At 44.1% G+C, this 19,244-nt stretch overlaps 1 protein-coding gene across 1 annotated transcript in view; it reads left to right on the forward strand.

Annotated features, from left to right (window-relative positions):
• Nucleotides 1–1,888: 1,888 nt before the first annotated feature.
• The window catches only part of DAB2IP (DAB2 interacting protein), a 247,409-nt gene continuing 230,053 nt past the window's right edge, over nucleotides 1,889–19,244 (forward strand). The window contains exon 1 of the mRNA XM_019540978.1: nucleotides 1,889–2,330. The gene's annotated coding sequence lies outside the window, so the exon portion shown is untranslated. The remainder of the gene's footprint in view (nucleotides 2,331–19,244) is intronic.

Genomic DNA, 19,244 nt, shown 5'->3' on the forward strand with positions numbered 1-19,244 from the left:
GAGCGGTGCATAGAGCTGAAGGTGTGACAAGAGCTGGGCAGAACACTTCTGCAAAAATGAAGTTCCAGGAAATATCTGCTCTTCTACCAACTCTAGGTATGACTCTCTTTTCTGTATGTTCCACTTTTTACATTCTTGCCTAGGAGGTGAGTTGTGTGGGCAATGCTGGATGTAGATTAAGGCAGCTATTGCAGAAGGAATAATAAACTGTGTTCTTTCTTATGCAGGCTTACATTTGGGTTTTGTTTTTTCTCCTTAACCTAGAGAAGGGGGCGCATATTTATACCTGCAGAAAAAGCAGTAAATATTGTGTGCAGTAACGTGTAGTGATTAGGACCTTAAAAGCTTCCTTTGCTTGGTCAGACCTCGTACAGCTTCTTCATGTTTCTGAATCCAGGTTCAGCATTTTCTGAACCCACACTGATAAGAGCCTGATGTTGTTTTTGGAGGAAGGACAGTAGGATGCTAATTCAATTGTCATGATATTTCTACAGAGGGCAAAAGATGCGACTGAAAACAATCATCATAAAACGAGCTCATGATATTTTATTAGCCATGGAACTGGTGCTGTATTTTGCCGAAATGCTCTCACAGCATTACTTATGGCAGAGAATGTATCTCTAAAGGTTTGCATACAGTTCACGTGTCAGACAGGAATGCACAGGATCAATTTACAGCCGTGGCCAAAGATCTGAAAATGTCCAGGGAGATCTAGGAAAATGTTTCCCACCCCAAACAGCTTTCCTGCTTTAACCAGTTCCGCTCATCTCTCTGCAGCACCGTTTCAGCTAACCCAGAGTTAAAATCCAAGTGGCAGCAGTAAAAGCATGGCCCCGCAGACTGTAATGAGATCTGGCAGAGCGACATGAAACACCGTGTTATCTCCTTGTAACCTCTTCTGTCCTAAGAATCTGGAGAATTTCAGTAATGTTTGGCAAGGGCAGCGTTGTCTGCAAAGGGGGAACCCTGCCTTTACAGTGGGAGCTGTTTCCATGAGTAACTTTGCTTTGTTTAGCAGGTCCTCCTTTACTATTCAGCTGCAGCTGTCAGCACAGACCCGGCATCTAATTTCACAGCTGTATTCCAAAGTGATCATGGGTGGGACGGTCGGCTGTGGTTTGCAAGCTAAACTCTGTGGTCGGGGATATCTTCCTAGGCTCTGTTTGTCCTGCTGCTGATAGCAGAGTTTCTTCAAGTGGAGGTTGGTAGCGGGAACACTGCTTGCTTTCTGGTTTTGTTTGCTCTTGTCGAATTTTGTAATACCCACAGTAAAACTGAGATGAGATCGCAGAAACTGTTAATCTACTCACAAGAGATTATCTTGCGAATGAAGCTGCTCTTCTTTTGTGCTGTTTGCAACAATGGATGCAAAGTTAGGCTTCAGCCCTGTAAACATTTATCCGTGGGTTTAACTTTAAGCACAAGAAGGAATCTCATCGACTTCCTCGGAAGCACTCATGTGCCTGGTGCAACGCGCATGTGCTTATCTTCAGGATTGGGATATTAAGCAGCCTTTCTTGCCACTTGAACTTGAGTGTGTGACTTACAAGACTTTTATAAATAGTTCTTTAATGCAGTTGCTGGAGCAAAATGCAAAGATTAAGCACTTACTGGGGCTTTTCTAGCTCAAGATTAACTTGAGAACACTGCAGAGAGAGACAGGGAAAATGTGATGGCTGATTGGGGTTTCAGAAAATAAACAGGTGCATTTGTCATCCTGAAGCCAGCATCTAACACACCCGGCATTGTTGAACTGGCCGCCTGTGCCTCTCTGACTGGGAGAGAGGGAGGGAGGCGTGTTTCTACTTTGCCTGCTTATTCATTTTCTGCAGTCATTCATCTTGTGCTGGAGCTATTGAAACTGTAACAGAGTCTGGGAAGCGCTTGGCTTTTGAGTGCTGCCCTCTTATTGGCCCAGGGCGTCCTGCTCCTGGAGACTAATGTGTGAATGCCATCTGCGCCGACGAGTTGGGAGTCTCTGAATTTTGCCTGGAGAGGCACCTTAAGCTAGGAGTGCGGACAAGGGGGAGCAAGCTTTCCCTTTTTTTTTCTTTTTTCCTTCTTGTTGTTTCGGATCCAGACTTGCCGTTGCGGCTGGGATTTTCTTTCCCCCCTCCTGCCTCCTGAGAAACTTTCGACGAGCGAGAGTGCTTGCACCTCTTTTTCTCTGTGTGGGCTTCTTGTCGGTTCAGAGTGTGCACAAAGTGGGAAACCAAACCAGTACAAAGCTGCATGCCATTTAAACCAGTTGATTTTGGCTCCAGCGCTCAAGATGGAACGGCCGAGTTGCTTTGAGATGTTGGTGCCAAAAATCTGACTTGTGCATCAAGGTAAGGTATTTGGGACAACCGAATTTCAGTATCAGCACTGTCTCCAGCTCTCTGCTTTTCTGGTTGTTTGGGGAGGAAGGCACCTCGTGTAAATGAACTGGTGCTTCCTGCAGGGGCCGAGAGGATCAGATGGTGTGGTTTTTTTTCTCACAGTTTGTTTAATCAGTCCCACAAAAGGAGCCGGGCTGGAGGGAGCTAACTTGGATGTTTACAGTTTTGCTCTTTTGTGTAGCTGTGGTTTTCCTGCAGGTCGTAAAGACAAACGTTGCCCAGAATAGGAATAGTGAATGTTTATGACGGCGTACACTTTGATGCCAGTGCAAAGCAAACTGTTTATAACCCTTTATTTCCCTGAATTTTAGGTATCGATTTTGTTTAAAGATGATTTTGGAAAACAGGTGTGTTTAGGCAGCAGTCCAGAGAAGCAAACAAGCAGCATGACTTTAACTCCCAACTTGAAAGGAGTTGGATATAGTTTCCAAGCCCTCTGAAACCCATGTAATGATGACCTGGTGGTGCAGACTGTCAATCTCCACAGTTACTAACTATAGCCATCTCTTCACCCACAAGACTGCAGGCCTGACCCTAACCTGGGAGCAAAGGTGATGGCCGGAGAGTCCAGAACGAGTGCTGCTGATCTCTAGCTTCAGCTCTGCATGTCACTGAAGCTTCTTTTTCTTCCTCTTCTTTCTCCTTGAAATTGGGATGGGTGGTTTTCTAAGATTAGAGTTTAACCAATCCCTTGTATCTGTACAAGGCAGAGTCATCGCAGGGGGCACCTGAAATATTGACCTTTCATAACACTGCCGTTTCTCCCATAACTTAAATTATTCAGCATTACTGTCGTCTGTCCCAAGGAAAGGCTCTCAAAGCCAGCAAAACATGCATGGCGTGCCGTGTGCGTCTGGTTTGCTACCTTCTGTTTGCTGAAGGCTCCACTGTCATTTTACTTCAGCCAAATAGGTGTTTTCCAGCTCACTCGACCTTGTTGGTATCGTGTAATTTTACTGTATTTAAGCTGAGCTGATGAGAGAAATGTCCATGTGGCAGTGCATATTGTAAGGGAAACATTTTATCTTAGAGCATATAAAATGGAGAAAGGAAAGGGGTCTATATATATGATATTTGTTGCAGCCTCACCTTCTGCAAGTTGCTCTCTTTTCCCCTTAAATAAGCCAAGAGGGAAAAGACTTTACAACCAAATGCCGTATTTGAACACAAGTCTCCTGAACTTTCACTGGTTTAATGCACAATTAACCGGTATTCATCTGCAGCTTCACTATGAGGGGTTAATCACTTGAACTGGCTGAGAGTTTTTTGACTAAACTTTGTCCCACCCAAAAAAAAAAGTCAGTTGTTCAAAAGCAAAACTTTTTGAATTAAGTCTTTTTATTGGGAAAAGTTGGCTGGGTTGGGATGGAATTCCTGGTTGGACAAAAAGCAGGTAGCGATGCAGCTTGTCGCTGGTATGCGCTAACTCAACAGTTAGGTGTGAACTGACTCAATAATATACATATATATACACACATATATATTTCACTACTCTATATGGTGCATATCTACCCTGCCTTCTGCCTGACTTCAGACTAACGTGGCTAACCACCTCTCTGTTCCTGGCTGGAACAGCCTGGGAGTCGGGGTACTCGGGCGGCGGAGACCAAGTCTCTGTCTCAGCTGAGTTGGAGCAGAAACTTGAACTGTCTTGGGTGAGTTCTTGAGGCTTGACTGGAGCGGGTGGGTGCCTCTCCCTGGTTTTCACCCAAACATGACATGGGAAAAGTTTAGACATCTCAAAGTATTATGGGACAAGCAAACCATGTCCCACTTATATACCCCAGCTGTCTGAGACAGGGATGGGCCTGTCTGACACAGTGACTTTCTGGACTGAGCTGAGAAAGGTGGTTTGCCATGTTAGTCTGAAGCCAGGTAGAAGGCCGGATAGACATGCACCTTTTAGACTCACTGATTGAATTATCTTGACAGCTCTTCTTAGGTATTTATACCTAAGTAGTCCATTGCCAAGAAGGTACAATCTGGATACCTGCTATTTTTCATAGAATCATAAAATCAGTGAGTCGGAAGGGACCTAGACAGATCATCTAGTCCGACCGACCCCCTGCCATGGGCAGGAAGGAGCAGAGGGTGGCAGGGGTCATAAGACCCCAGCCAGGTGCCTATCCAGTCTCCTCTTGAAGATTTCCAGATTTTGTTGGGACTTGCCCCAGTGTTTTATGGTCTGGGGATTATTTCTTCTGCACATGTGTAAGTACGCAGCAAAGCAGAAGGAGTTGCTCAAGCTGCGATGTCCTCAGACAGAGAAGTGAAGATCATGGCGTCATGTTGCCCAATTTAAATATGAGCGGCAGCTGCAGGAGTCCATGTTTTCTAGGTAGAGATAAGGACCCAAACTAGACTTAGGATGAGAGGAGGCAGTTTGGTCTACCGAGAGGTATGGTATTCTGGGCCTCAGAGCCATTCTGAGGAATAACTGATGTTTCTGCATCAACTTCGAAACCAGAAAACCAGGCAACCCCCTTCTGCAAAACACCATAACCCCCTTGCCCCCCACCAAAAAAAATCCAAAACAACCCAACAACAACCAAACAAAACACAACTGATTTAATCTAAAATGATTTTTTTAGCTTGCTCAAATGCAAAAGAGAAGCATGTTGTTTCTGAATCAAATGGAGCACAATATTCGGTCCAGTACAGAGCACTCCGTTTCTGTTTTGGGTGTTTTTTAACTAGGGCAAAACAGTGGAAATGACAGGCTAGGCTTGGATACCATTCATAGAATAGGTGAGGAAGAGGCACGGACACTTCCTCTTGTACCCAGAAGAGCAGCAATTAAGAGCTTAACTTTGGATTCAGTTTCCTCCTTTGCCTCGCGTGACATCCCCTGTCTCCCGGGAGAGTGCCCTGCTCTACTGGGGTCCAGTTACCCTCTGTTCTTCCGGTCGAAGTTGTTCTGCTTCGTATAGTCACCGGAGCACGGACTGCAAGGAATTGGCCTTCCAGGTGAATGGTCTATGCTGGGATATTGGGCAAAACCGCGGGAGCCACTGCCAGGTCTCCCCTGCTCCTGGGTTGTCAGTCCGGTTCTGGAAAAAATCATGTTTTTAAGCCAATATTAGCTGGCCAATTTTGATTTTTGTGTGTGTGAGTGAAGTATTTGCTGAAAAATATTTACCGAGTTTATATTTTATATTTTTATCACTGACTGACTTGGGCAAATCACTTCCTGTCCCTGTGTCTCCAGTTTTCCTCATGGATTTCTTATTTTTAAGTATTATTTCCCTGGAAAGTTGCTCTGAAGATGTCTTGCTGTGTAGTGTTGACAGTGCATAGAAGAAGGGAGCAGTGAACCTTAGCTGAAGACTTTAGGTCACGCTGTAAGACGATGTTGATGATGACAATAGTCATCTTTGGGCTTACTTAAAAAAAAAAAAAATACCACGGTGGCATCATTTTTTGTGTGCGTTTTGAAGGCAAGATATTAAAAAACCTGAATGTTTCTTTGAGTGGTAAAACAATAATAATAAAAAGCTTTGACTTGAAATTAGGCTTTCAGGAAATGAAACAAAATTGTGATTAAACTCTACAGCTTAAACAAATTAAGAGGCTACAGAAAAAAATCAGATTTGCTTGGCACTTGAGCAGTCATGCGTTGCTTTCTAACAGATTGTTTTCGGGACTTCACAAACCAGTATACAGCACTGTACCATAGACTGAAAACTAGAGGGGTTTGGTGTTTGCTCGAGGCACTTAATCTGCTTGCTGCCTGCGCTGTGTTCCTGCACGGATACACTTTGTGGCTGGTAGTGTTTGGACTGAAAGGCCCCTCTCTAGGCGTGAAAGGATGTCTGGGTGCTGTGCCAAGAGCTCCGACAGGAGATTAAGCAATGAACCACGTTAGCAATCCTGCGAACCATGACCTGGAGATTTACACCTCTTTTCTGGGCTGCAATTAATTCAGGCCTGAGAGTGCTCACTTTTTTTGGCCTCTCCTGACTAGACTTGCCAGGCTCCTTGTGATGATTTTGTAATGTGGACCTGCAGTTGGCCAGGGAGGGAGCTGAGACAGCAAAGGGTAATTTGATTAAGGCCAGGGTTGAACCTGAAAGGCAGTGCAGAATGTAAAGCTGTTCTTCGCGAAGGGCTTTTGGGGGGATAGACTCCTTTGCCATGTTAGACAAGAACTCAGGGAATTTGCAGCATATACAGAAAGGACTTGCGAGGTGGGAGATAGGAACATAGCACTAGAAGGGGCACCCCGGGCCATTGAGTCCAGGCCCCTATGTTTGCAGGCAATCATTAACCCAAGTAGTTGCCTAGATTGCTCCTTGAAGCCCTTATACACGACTACATCATGAGCACCTGGTAATCTGCCCTATGTGAAAGCAGAGGAGATGAGAGCACTGCCAAAACCCGGACTGCAATGGCAGGGAGGTAGTTGGGTAATTTCCAGGGATCTTCCAAGCATGTAAGGATTGTACCCCATGCTACAGAAGAAGGCAGCCTCCCTCCTTCCCTGCCATCCAATCCCTGCCAGTCTGCCCGAGGAGTGAAAGATGGCATGCTTTGAAGTAGCTTTCCTCTGAGAGTGCTAAGCAGTATTTTAGCAGTGGAGGCTTTGGTACGAGGATGCCCAAACAGCCTGACCTACAGTGTGCCATTTGCGCTGAAGAGAGACCCCATTCGGTGGGAGAGAAGGTAGAATCGCAGCTCGATGGCACTTCTACTATGTTGTCTTGGTTATAAGCTGAAGAGCCCCATCTCTGTCATGATGAGAAAGTCCTTCCCGTTTATACGAGTCCTTGAACTTGGGAGAGCTACCAAAGGGCAGACCGCTTCTAAGGCTAGGACCAGAAGTTTCTGCAAGGAAGCATCCAACATGGGCTGCTTCTAATCAGGAGCTTAATGACTGCGTGATCTCTCTGACTTACAGGGCTGTGAGAAATGATTGCTCTAGAAAAGCTGGGAGGGGAAGGGCATCAGAGGATGGAGGAAGCTAATGGATTAAGTCCCCAAACACCATATGGACATATCTGTCTCCTTGGCCAAGATAAGTCTTTGGTCGGGCTTCAGTGCCAGTGTAATTCATTAGGAGCAAATGGAGCTCAATTGTATTAAGGTTAGATTTGCTGCCCGGCTGGAGTGACAGCCTGCCTGTTTGCAGGTGAGATTTGCACTGGTAATTTCTGGTGGCTGCAAATTTACCGAACCTGGTTAGAAGCCTTTCTGTCCCCATTCGTGTTTGTGATCAGCAAGGCTGCTGCACAGTAGCATTGAGGGCACAAAACATGAACGAGAGACTCCCTTTTTGAAGATGGACCACTTTGGTCTGGGTTTTGGAAAACTCTGGGGGAGGGAGGGAAAGAGACTATGCAGGCAGGGGAGTGTGCTGCTGGTTCAGCAAGTACCATTGCCTATTAGGCACGTGAGTAACTGCTGAACGATAATAGTTGGGGGTAAGCCTTGCAAAACTATGTTGCTCCTCTGCACTGTCCAAACTTCTGGATATTGCTCCTTTGGGATGGTAATGGTTAATTAGCTTGCTTGCTTCTTGCCTGCCTTGATTCAGGAAGAACAGGAGCCCAAGAGAATTAAACTGACTTTTGGAGGGAAAAAAAGGCAAAAACTCACTATTTTTTCTTACATGTTTGTTTTGGGACAAAGATTTAAGCTCACTTTCATGTGAACTGAACCAGTTTTCACCCACCTATTTTTCATTTTATTTCTACTCAAATGTTGGTTCACGTGACTTGTGGCTATTATTTGAGCTGGTCAGGATCTTCCTGATGAAGCGGCCTTTAGCTGAAGAGCCTTAGTTGCACCCAATGTTTTACATGGAAACTTGCACCCTGATTTTCACACGCGTGGAATTTGTGGCCAGAAAGAAACCATCCTCTGTCAAGGAAACAGTAGTAGCTCGGTGGTAGATAGCAGTCGGGCATGTGGGGAGACCACAGTTGAAGTCCTGGTCCTGTGAATCTTTTGGTTGATTATACAAAGTGGACCAACTCCAACAGGAAGGACCGAAGGAGACATCCCATACCAGCCACGTGACGAGAGCATCCACATGTGCAAATCGATGGTTCAAGTCCACGATTGGACTCGGAGGAGAGACCTGAACCTTGGTTTTCTGCATCTCTCTCTCTCTCTGATATTTCTGCTAAAGGCCTCGGGCGCAACTTGATGTGGAGCGGGGGAGACATCTGAAACTTCTGACTTCTGTGGGACTGCTTAACAGTTACCTGCCCAGCTGCAGTTATAGTAGCGGTCTCTAGGCCTAATTGTGAACTCTATTCTGGTTTTATGTGCATGTAACACTATTGACTTCAGCAGAGTACATGAGTGCAAATGAGGAGTTTGGGATCCTCTGGGTTTTTGATCTCGGTGCAGTTCTATCTGCCCAGCAATTGCTTCAAGATGTTAACCTCTAATATAACAAAAACAAGAAGAAATCAAAGCACAGAACGCTAATGATCAAAGCCCCCTCTCTGGATACCGCTGCTCAACATAGCGCAGACATCAATATCACTGAAAGCTCATTAGGCTGGTGTACTATTTTGACTTCTTTCTCTGAAACTGCTAGGTTTACTGCCACCGGGGAACAGTCCGGCCAAAGAACACCTCCAGCATGAGTTTATAAATGTTAATGCCTGTCTCAGCAGTTACCCCTTCCATGATGAGTTGCCAGTCCTGCAGCTATTTTGCACTAGGTCACGCTGGACTTCGAAAGCATTTATGTGTTAGGGGAGCTAGTAGGACAGGCAGGTTTTTTTTCTGCCTCATGCTTGAATTCTGAAAGGCAAGGTGGGAAATAAATTGGCGTTGGGCTTCGTTCAGCATTCAGTCAAGAACCTAGCTGCCCTACAAAGCATGTGCCAAGATTAGTGCAAAAAAAGCCAACCTATGCCTTCTGCTTTGGGGAGAGGAGACTGCAAAGGCACCAGAATTAAAAGTGATTGTCCAATCTGAGAATTTAAATGATTTAAAATCCACTCTATAGATACTGGACAATTGTAAAGTAAACACATCAATATTAAACGCACAGCTGCTCTTCCCACTGTGTTTGTTCCTCACAAATGCACGCTCTTCTCTTTTTCTTTCCTCCTCCCCTGTGGATATATACCATGAACCTAAGACACTGAATCATTCGCCATAAGAGGTTTTGAAGTCCTTCCGTGTGCAGCTTGTCTGCATTTCATCCACCTCCTCTTTGATAAGAGGCATGGTGATGCTGAAGAAGGGACATAATTGCCATTGCCTGTCCCTTGACACTGATTATGCTGCCGTAAACGGGATGCCGTCTGGAAAACAAAACCCCTCTGGCTCGTGCAGGCCTCTCCAAAGAGCTTCGTTAGCCCATGTATTAAAGTACCAGGACACTTTCTGAGGGTTGGGGGGTGGCCTTGTTTTTAAAGATGTCACAGTTGTGAAATCCTAGCCCACCAACAGGCAGCCTGAGCCCTTTTTCTTTGTCGTCCTGCGACAGGAATGTGCTTTTCTTACCAGCAAGGGGGCAACAGAGAATTGCCACCATGTGCTTTTCTCCCATTTGCTGTGAAATCAAATGTTCCTGCAGAAACTTAGCTTAGGATTTATAACGCTTCTATTTCCTTCTAGTCTCTCTTGTATTACTTTGCCGCTTAATTAAGTTTAGAAGCCATGTCAGCTACCAAAAACAAGAACTATATCTTAACATATAGTTGTTTTCCAGAGATTTTATTTTTAGCGTCAGCTTAAGAGAGTTATGAGAAGTTATGAATTATGCAAGCAACATGATACTGTCCAAGGTATAAATGTTGATGAAAATGTTGATGCTTTGTGAGTAAATCATTTCTGCTCAATCCCAGTATTTAATATCATGGTCTTTGTAAATGGCTCCAGCATCAGGAAATGTCCTTAAATATTTAAAGCTAATTTATGTATGTACATGTTTTGATGTAGGATAGCGATGAAATATAAATCAAAAACCCAACACACAGAAACATATCCCCAGTTGGATAATAATTAGTTTCTTTCCACTGTCAAGAACATGGATCCAAGCAGAAATAACGTATACACCATTGAAAAGACTGTAATACTAGAGGATTAAAAGCCCATCTCCTTATGCTATGATATATTCCTTCCTCTTGATGTCCTGTCATCATGGTACAGTACGTCTCTCCATCCTGAATACTCTATAATAGTTATGATTTTGTCAGCTGCCCTCTTATCTTCAGCAGGTAAAATGGACAAGTGTTCACGTTCCTTAACAAGAAGAAAACTTGCCCATTTATCAGTTTCTGATTTTTCTTGTGTAGGGAGAGTTGAAAAGTATCAAATTGGTCTCCAAATATATATATATTTCCTTTGGTGAGGGTGGGAGACCTTACCTGACTCTGTGAATATGTTAAATGTGTTTGTTCTAATCCCCGTCTGCCCTTGTTCTTGCTCAGTTTAATTGGGCTTAATACCACACTGATTTGGCAACGCTTGGCCTGGTGCATGGTTGATTTGTGTCATATTTAAAGTCTTGTCTACCTCTCATTTCCGTTTGCAGTTTTGATCATAAGAGAATCTCAGACTGTTCAGTAGTTTCCCTTGAAGCACTTCCAAAAGCATCTTCAGTTTAGTGTTATTCCAGATCAAATTAAATAGTAGAGGAAAAAAAGGCAAAAGAGAGAGGAGGAAAACAATCTACAGGCCAGGCCAGGGAATGTCTGTCTCAGTTCAGGGCCATCTATTTTGACTCTTTACTGACATTTGTCTAGCAGAAATGCTGGAGGCTCTATGAAGGAAACAGAAGTAGGGTTAACTTGCTTCCCATAGCTTAGGTAAATGTGCACGGGCTCTTTCCTTTGGCTTGATAAATCTCGAGAAATGGAGGAGTGGATACATGAAAACCATCCGAACCCCACAAACAGAAGGAAATGTCACAGGGGAATATAAATGGGAGCATTAAAAAGAGGAACTTTCACAAAAGGAAAACTTAGACTTCCTATCTGGTAAAATCCCTAAACTGGAATATCTCACTGTCCAGTAATTTCCCCAGAGAAGTGCTCGGGGCTTCCCCTCCAAACTAGAAAAATCTCTAGGGAAATATTGTGGAGAACAGTTTGGTGCATACAGAGAGTTGGTCTCGATGACCTGCTGGGACTTACCACCCTTCGTTTCTGTGGTTCTCGGGTATCTGGTAGGGAGAGACTTGGGGACCTGGAGCTGGGAGGAAGGTCTTGGGTGGGAAAGGGCTTCCCAGACAGTTTGCTCATCCCTTTTGAACGGATGGCTAGTAAATTGGTGGGGGAAATCAGGAGCAGAGTGGTAACAAAGCATGTCTCGTATCACAAAACCCATTTGGAGTATTTATGGGGTAAGCTGAGCTCGGCCATATGTAAAGAGCAGGTTTTGACGTCGGAGGCCACCGTGCTAGGTATGGGAACTGGAGTGTCAAGAAATGTAGAGTTTAGCTAGCGACTTATAACACTGCTTCTCCAGACATTGTGAGCTGGCAAATCTGGACAGAGGCCTGCTCAAGCCAACCAGTATGCAGCCACGTGCGAGGCACTGCTGCTCCAACTTTTCCTGTAGTGTCCCACCAACACTTCCACTTCTACTGGAGCCAGAAATTGCAGAGGTGTCAGCCTGAGAATGAAAAGCAGGTCAGAGAGGACAGCCGCTCTCTGGCTTACAGAGCTCCAAAAATGTTTGTTGATGTGTTGAGAAAATGATTGGACACAGAAAATGATTTGTGACACAGTTTGCAGGGTGGAGAAGGAAAAAGATCCAGGAAAATTTTTTCTATAAATTCGTCTGGTTTTGTCTCTGGCCAATCCAAAAAAAAAAAAAAATCTCCCTATCTACAAAGTTCCTTTTGCAAAAGTGTGAGAGTTCATTTGCAACACAGATGCTTTTAGAATAAAGACACGCTTTAAAAGTCTTAGTACTAACTGCCAAAAAATGCAGTTTCCCCGTGGCTGAACAGTGTGACGTCATCGATACACAAACACCCCCCCGCTCCGTTATGAGCCCAAATGAATGATTTATAGACATTTTTGATCAGTTTAATTTGAAGGGGTGAGGCTAAGCACGTTGAATTGAATTCCTAAGCATCTCCTAGATATCCAGACTTGTTCTTTTGCTGTTGTCCTTTTTTTTGCCCTTGGTGTGAAATTTGTAGATGCTTTTTAAATCAACAGCCGTTAATTAAAAACAATTATTTATCATCTGAATCATCAAAGACTTGAAGTCCAAACGTTTTGGACATCAATATTATAACGATGTAGAGGAGAGTGCTCTGCCAGCATAGTTGATTCAAGAAAATATGGGCCTTTTGCAGTTCAGCTTGAGAACAAGGCTCTAATTTTAAAGAGGGCTGCGTGCAGCACCCACACTGGACCCAGCACAGGAGGCTGGTCTGTGGATCTGATCCACCCCAGAGATTGGCCCCATGACCCTCTTCCAGCCTGAATGAGTTTGATGAATTTTAAATCATCATTTTAATGCTTAATAGCTTGGTGGATCTGGGTCTAAGCCATTTGCAGTGATGTAAATAAGTAGTTCGTATCAGGCCAGGCCTCTCTTGGGCTGCTCTCTGGTACCATGACCAGTACAGCCTGGTCCATGGTTGGGTTGTCGCAGGTTAAACTGATGCTCCCGGAGGCTTTGTGGACACCCAGCAGGACTGGAAACAAGATCTGTCAAAGGGTGAATAAGCTCCCTGCAAGTCCACGGGCATCCATACATGGAGAGGAGATGGGTGCCACCAGGTCACTGCCCAAAGAATCACCAATGATGCAAAGTAACTCGGCTAATCTTATCAGAGCAGAGGAGGGTGTTACAGCATCTAAGGTGCCCCAATGGTCACAGTGGCCTTGGGACTGACTTGACAGTAGCAGGGCAAAACACAGCTTGGTGTCCCTTTATGCCAACTTCCATTAGATCTACTGAGTACATCCAGAACTGGTCACAGTGTCTAGTAAAAATAAATATCCTAGGCCAAGGAGTTGTCCTGTGCTTAGTTCCACTTGCCATTTTATTTTCTCTTCTTCATATATGCTTTGGCATCCATGTAGACCAGGGGTTGGAAACATTTTTGGGCAGAGTCCCAAAAACACCCACATCAACTTGCAAGAAGATATGCCAGGGGCAGATGGCGGGGGAGCCACTAGGGGCCTGATCCTTGTTGTGGCAGCTTGGCGCTGGCCCCTTCCCCACTATATGACCCCAGGCATTTGTGCCAAGCAGAATGTCTTCACATGCTCTGGCACGCATGCTGGTGGTTGCCTACCTTTGATGTAGACCTTTATTGTGCCACAAATGTCTGTGAGAAACCTGTAACATCACTCTGGCAGTTTGAAGATGGTAAAGAAGCATTCACAAAACCAGAGTAATACTGCTGAGGCTTTTATCACCTGGATTAGATAGCAAATAGAAGAAAGTGAAGGATTCAGAGGCTGGTTATGAGTGAGAAGCAGCCAGACTTTGTAAATGAACCCAACCTTTTAAAGTTACTGCAAAATGCATTTGCCAAGGATCATCAAGCCCATGCTGAAACCTAGTTTTTACTCTTGAAAAGTTTATAATGAGACAACAGACGCATGTGATTTTTTTTTTCTTCCCCCTTCAACACATTTTGCTTTGGCTTTTCACACTGAACTTGAGATTTTCAGTGTGTAACAAGATGCTCATGGTCATCTATTTTTCACAGACCTCTTTTATGTTTAATCTTCATGCTGCATTTGTGATGCGTTTGTGAGCTGTACGCGGTTGGCGTTCCACCCTCAGCACAAACATTGCATTTCTAATGTACAAACAAATGATGAGAAAACTCTTGGAGGTCAGAACGAAGATTCCTTCGCATCAGTGCCTCTATCCAAATGCTTTGTTGTGAGAGCTTTCTAGCATCTAATTGCTGGAAAAATACAGAGCTTCTTGGATTATCTCTATACTAAAACATAAACGGCCCTTTTTTTGGGAGCTTTGTGACTCTTCTGGGATCCCCTATTTTTCATCCTTTTTTTTCTTTTTCTATAGCTCTTGGTTTGAGCTAAGTAAACCACTGGATGGGATTTTCAATGCCAATTATTGCTTCCTCTGATCTTCATTGTCTGTGTTTCCTTACTGCCCAATGCAACACTTGGGGATGTTGTTCAACAGATATAAAGCTGTGTTGGGGGCTTGGGAGGTATACGTAAGCGTTAGGGGGTAGGATCCACTATATTCATTATAACTGGTGTTCACGCTACTCCAGAGAAGCGGTGTGCTAGCAAGGAGATGTTGGTAAAAATGTGCAGGGAAAAACCTGCTTTGTGCCTGGCGCTATAGCTGGTGTTGTCAGTCAGTGCCTCACTTCCATTGATCAGTAAAATTCACACCCGCGCGTTTAAATCTCCATTTGTCATTGATCCAAGCTAGGACGTGGCAGATTTATTACATTCCCTAGATTTATTCCTTTAATAGTTTTGGATAACCAGTCTGCTTCAGCATTTGAGGAAATGGCTCTTTTTACTTTATTAATTCCTTTAGCAAAAAACTGACTTTAAGCATCCTTGCTATCAATACAGCCTAGTGAATAGCAAATGTATTCTTTTAACATATTCCTTTCTCTGTTAAGTGGGTTTCACTGCCTGATATTAAAATCAAGATTGGCTCACAATTTATTCGTGCTAACCGTGATCTGTGAAGTGTGATGGCAAGAGTGCTTTGCAAACAATCCAGTCCAGCACGAGCGTGGAAATCTTAAAAAAGTAGTTGGTGTTCAGGATCATAAGCCATATGATGCATTTGATAACAGCTATCAAGTTTTATAGCCATCACTATAATCGCCTCATTCCTGTCAGCCAACTGCATTGCCTGCTCATGTATGATACAAACTGCAGAGAAAACATGCACATGGTTAATTTTGGAGAGCCTGTCAGCCATTTTAATGTCGTTTTGGATGCTAAACGTCTCCGCTGTTTAGTGACCGGCGCAAATAATTTTGTGGAAACCATAAAGAAACAGCCCACAAACAGGCTTCCTGGTGGCATAAAGCTGGATGCTAATGCATTTAGGACAGCATTTGAACTAGCAGGGGCCAAACTTGAGCATTTAGGGGGTCAGGGAAAGACGTGGGCAGTCAGCCTGCCCCCTTGGGAGGGAAGGGAAATACTTCCATTCTGTGGAGAAGTAGCAGGATTTGCCCTGGATCCTCATCCACATTTAGGCGTGACAGCCTGGTTAGAGATTTTTGGAGCAGGCGACTCCTGGATTATGTACTGGATGTCAGCAATAATGCATGCGTTGGGTATTTTTTGTTGCTGGATCTGAGCAGTGGCGAGACAGTGGTGTACTTTAGCAGTCTGGACACGGGTCCCAGAGTCAGGACTTTGCAGTCCGACCTGTGTCTGTGCCCGATTGCCCCCGAGGCTTTGGGCAAGGCACGTGCTTCTGCCTGTTTCACCACCTGTGCACGAGAATAACGGACCTCATTGGGTTGTGCGTGTGTGGAGGGGGAGGCTGCTCCAACCTCACTAATGTGTGTAAAGTGACTGAGCCCTTCAGGTGCCAGGAGCCTTAGAAAGACAGAATATCAGCAGAGGGGAAAGAGGGTGTTTCTTCCCCTGCTGCCTTCCCTGGAGGCATCCAGGGTGCGGGTTTCTGGTGTGTTCAGTGGTGGCCTTTGCTCCCATGTCTGTGCCCTACAGCAAAAATGGACAGCATTGGGCCCAAGGTTGTGCCTGCACCTTGAATAGTTATTGTATGATGGGTCTGAGACCCTTTCAGTTCTATCCATGACACACAGTGCAAGTTAAAGGCAGCATCAGAATAAAACTGATAAGCTTGTAAGAATACCCGTACTCTCGCCTTTTAGACGACCTTAAAAATCTGTCTACGTCTCAATGCTTTGACTTGAATCTGAATTTCCTTGCTTTTGCTAAATCAGATCTAGTGGCATGTCATGGTTTTAAAACCCTTTGAAGGCTAGAGATATCTACCTCCTAGACATTTAGTCTGGCTGACAATCTGGAAAATGCCTGTGCTCTATAACAGGGCACTCGAGTTTATTCCCGTTTCACGTTCTTCATTAATGAACTCTCCTTTACTTAGGTTCTGAATTCTCACTGGCGCACGCTGTCTTTGTCTTCCCACAGTTTTATCCTCAGAGGGAATCCATTTAGAACATGGTAAATCCCACTTTATCTCCTGGAAATCCAGCTGATTAGCATAATTTGTAATTCATCCTTGTGAATGACAACGATTGCCCCGGGTGATTATAACAAGAGTCTGGTCTGAGCTCTGTGAATGTCGCACAGATCCTAAGTTCTCTGGAGTAATTTCTGTAAAGTGAGTAGTGCCTGTCCCTGCCTGCTGTAACACAGAGCCTCTGGTCCGTACAGGCTAAGGAGCTGTGTCCCTTCGTGCCTTTGGCTTTCTTACCAAAAAAACAATCCCAGGGTATTAAAGTGATAACGCCAGCATAAAGCCACCTTATTTCTACCTTAGTCAACCTGACACTGGTCTACAAAGTATGGTGTTGTAGGCAAACACTGGTGCGTTGAATGCCTCTTTTATATCAGATTTACCCAAAGAACTTTGTCTGCCTATGTCCTTAGACCAACACAGGTACAACCTACACCCTTGAATGTCTCTTTACACTTGCATCACTCCTGATTCCAGGTTAACATTACAACAGCCAGGTTTTTCCTGACATGCCTTGGAAGCAGGAAACCTGGGGAACCCCACAGAGAACTGCAGACTTGAGAGGTTTGGACCCAACCCTCATCTTCTGGGTTACTTGACTGAGTCTGTGAACTTGAGCGATTCTCCCATCGTGAATCCAGTCAGACAGGCAAGGTGAATAATGCCATTGACAAGGAGTTTGGCTATGTAGGTAGAACAAGATCTGGGTTTAGAGCGTTTTTGCTGCTGTGCAAAACCCCCCAAGGAAACCTTGGTAGAAGCCCTAGCACGTGGGCCAGCCGACCATCTCCACAATCACAATTGCTTAGTTCTTTAAAGTAGCTTTATGGGGGGGAAAAATCTGTTTAAATATTAGCAGCAACATACACTGGTTGAGCACATTTTCAAGGCCTCTTTTATTTTGAGTAATTAATGCCATGTTTTATTAGTAAAGAAAGCAGGGGCTGTTTTGTACAATGCTGGAGCAGTAAAGTGTGACTCAGCAGATAGTTAAATCCTGGCGTAACATTACTTTTGCAATTTATCACCTGCCTGTATTGCTTATTTGGTGTATAAAACAAGTTTATTGGTATGCAGCCAATGATGTCCTAAAGCCCCATAATAGTTGCCTCTCATAAGACAGGTAGCTTCAGACAATTTAATTGTTTTGCAAGTAGGCTGGTAGGAAGCTTTGCTGTTGTATCTTTTCTTTGATGCAGTCTGAATATATGGAACTACATCCAGTGATTCGTACTGAAGAAATGCACCTGTATTATATAAAGTCTTTAGGTCCAGCGACCAAATCTTTGCAGTTTACCAGGAAATTTGTAATGATGCAACTTTTGAACTTCCTGCATGCAGTGCAGGACAACTGTATGGTCTCTGTTATACGGTGTCCTCAGTCTTAGAAAAAGACTGCTAACAAAGGAGGAAACCACATCTAGAAGATTGGGGGAAAAAAAGACTATGCTTGTATCCTTGCACAACTTTTTTGTCCGCTGGTCAAATCTCAGCCTCCGAGGATCTGTGCTAAGTTAGATGATGACTGAAGTTTAGATTTTGTTGGGTGATCATGTCAGTTTATTTTACTAAAGTGCTCACTGTAAGATAGATACGAGGCCAGCACTAACAAAATGCAGTCTCTGCTCTGAAGACTTTATAGCCTTAAAAATGATTGAAGTTGGTTACATTTTTTTCAGATGAGAGAGGACTGCAGAACTGAGCCCTGAGCGATCCAAAACTAAGGATTCTGATCCGGGCACAATTCTTAATGAAGTTAAGAGCAGTTTTATATTGATGCTGAAACAGTTGTGTGAATTGGCTCATTGTGAATAGAAGTATTTTCACTAATAAGGGAACAAAAATAATTCACTGACATTTTTCAGATGAAGTTGCCTCTTATTAACTTCTCTCATATTTTGAGTCTTGATCTTTGCATCTTACTGGGCGCGTCTACCTGTCGCCATATGGAAACATTGCTGTGGCGCTGCGTTTTAGTACATCCGTTTGGAAGTACTAAAATAAGGTGCAGTATGGGCTGTTACTGTGCTCTGCGGGGTGTGTGCCCACATCCTTGGTCTGGGAATCTGTTGTGGTAGAAGATGATGTTCTCTTAGCAAATTAGCTGCTTTAAAAGTCCTCTTTTATTGTCAATGAAAAGTTACAGGCATTTATTTTCTTTTGACCTTATCGTTCTTGCAGTGCTTGGTAATCTGTTTATGTCTGGTGACATCTTCATATTTCTGGTTCTTATGCACCCTTTCCCAATCTGGTAAGGAAAAACCCTTTTTGTTCCCAAGAATTTTAGGTCTAAAGCGTAGAAATACAGAATTGTAAAAACAGGATTGAAAGGGACTGCAAGAAGGTGCATAGTCCACCCTCCTGGTAGGAACATTTCTGTCCAAAACATCCCAGATGCATGTTTCTCTAGCCTGCACTTAACTTCTGGTGCTGGAGAGTCCGCACCCTCTCCAGGCTATTTGTTTCAGTGCTTAACCACCTCCAAAAGCTGGTTCTTCATTTTAAAGACCAGTCAGCATTTAGCAAGGAGAACTGCCTACCAATGCTGAAGCATCACTTTTTAACCCAAATAGCATACAGACCCTAGCAAGACATTCATATCATCTACCGGTTCCTTCAGTGGTGCATGGTCTGGTTTCAACCTTGCTTCTGGTTAATGTAAGGGTTCGGTCAATTGTGTGACCTCTGCTCTTTGCTAAGCAAGGTCCAGGATGTATTATATAACACGTACGTGTGTGATTG

This window comes from Crocodylus porosus, unplaced genomic scaffold, assembly GCF_001723895.1.
Source record: "Crocodylus porosus isolate Cpor-Errol unplaced genomic scaffold, CroPor_comp1, whole genome shotgun sequence".
In the NCBI taxonomy this organism is placed as follows: domain Eukaryota; kingdom Metazoa; phylum Chordata; order Crocodylia; family Crocodylidae; genus Crocodylus; species Crocodylus porosus.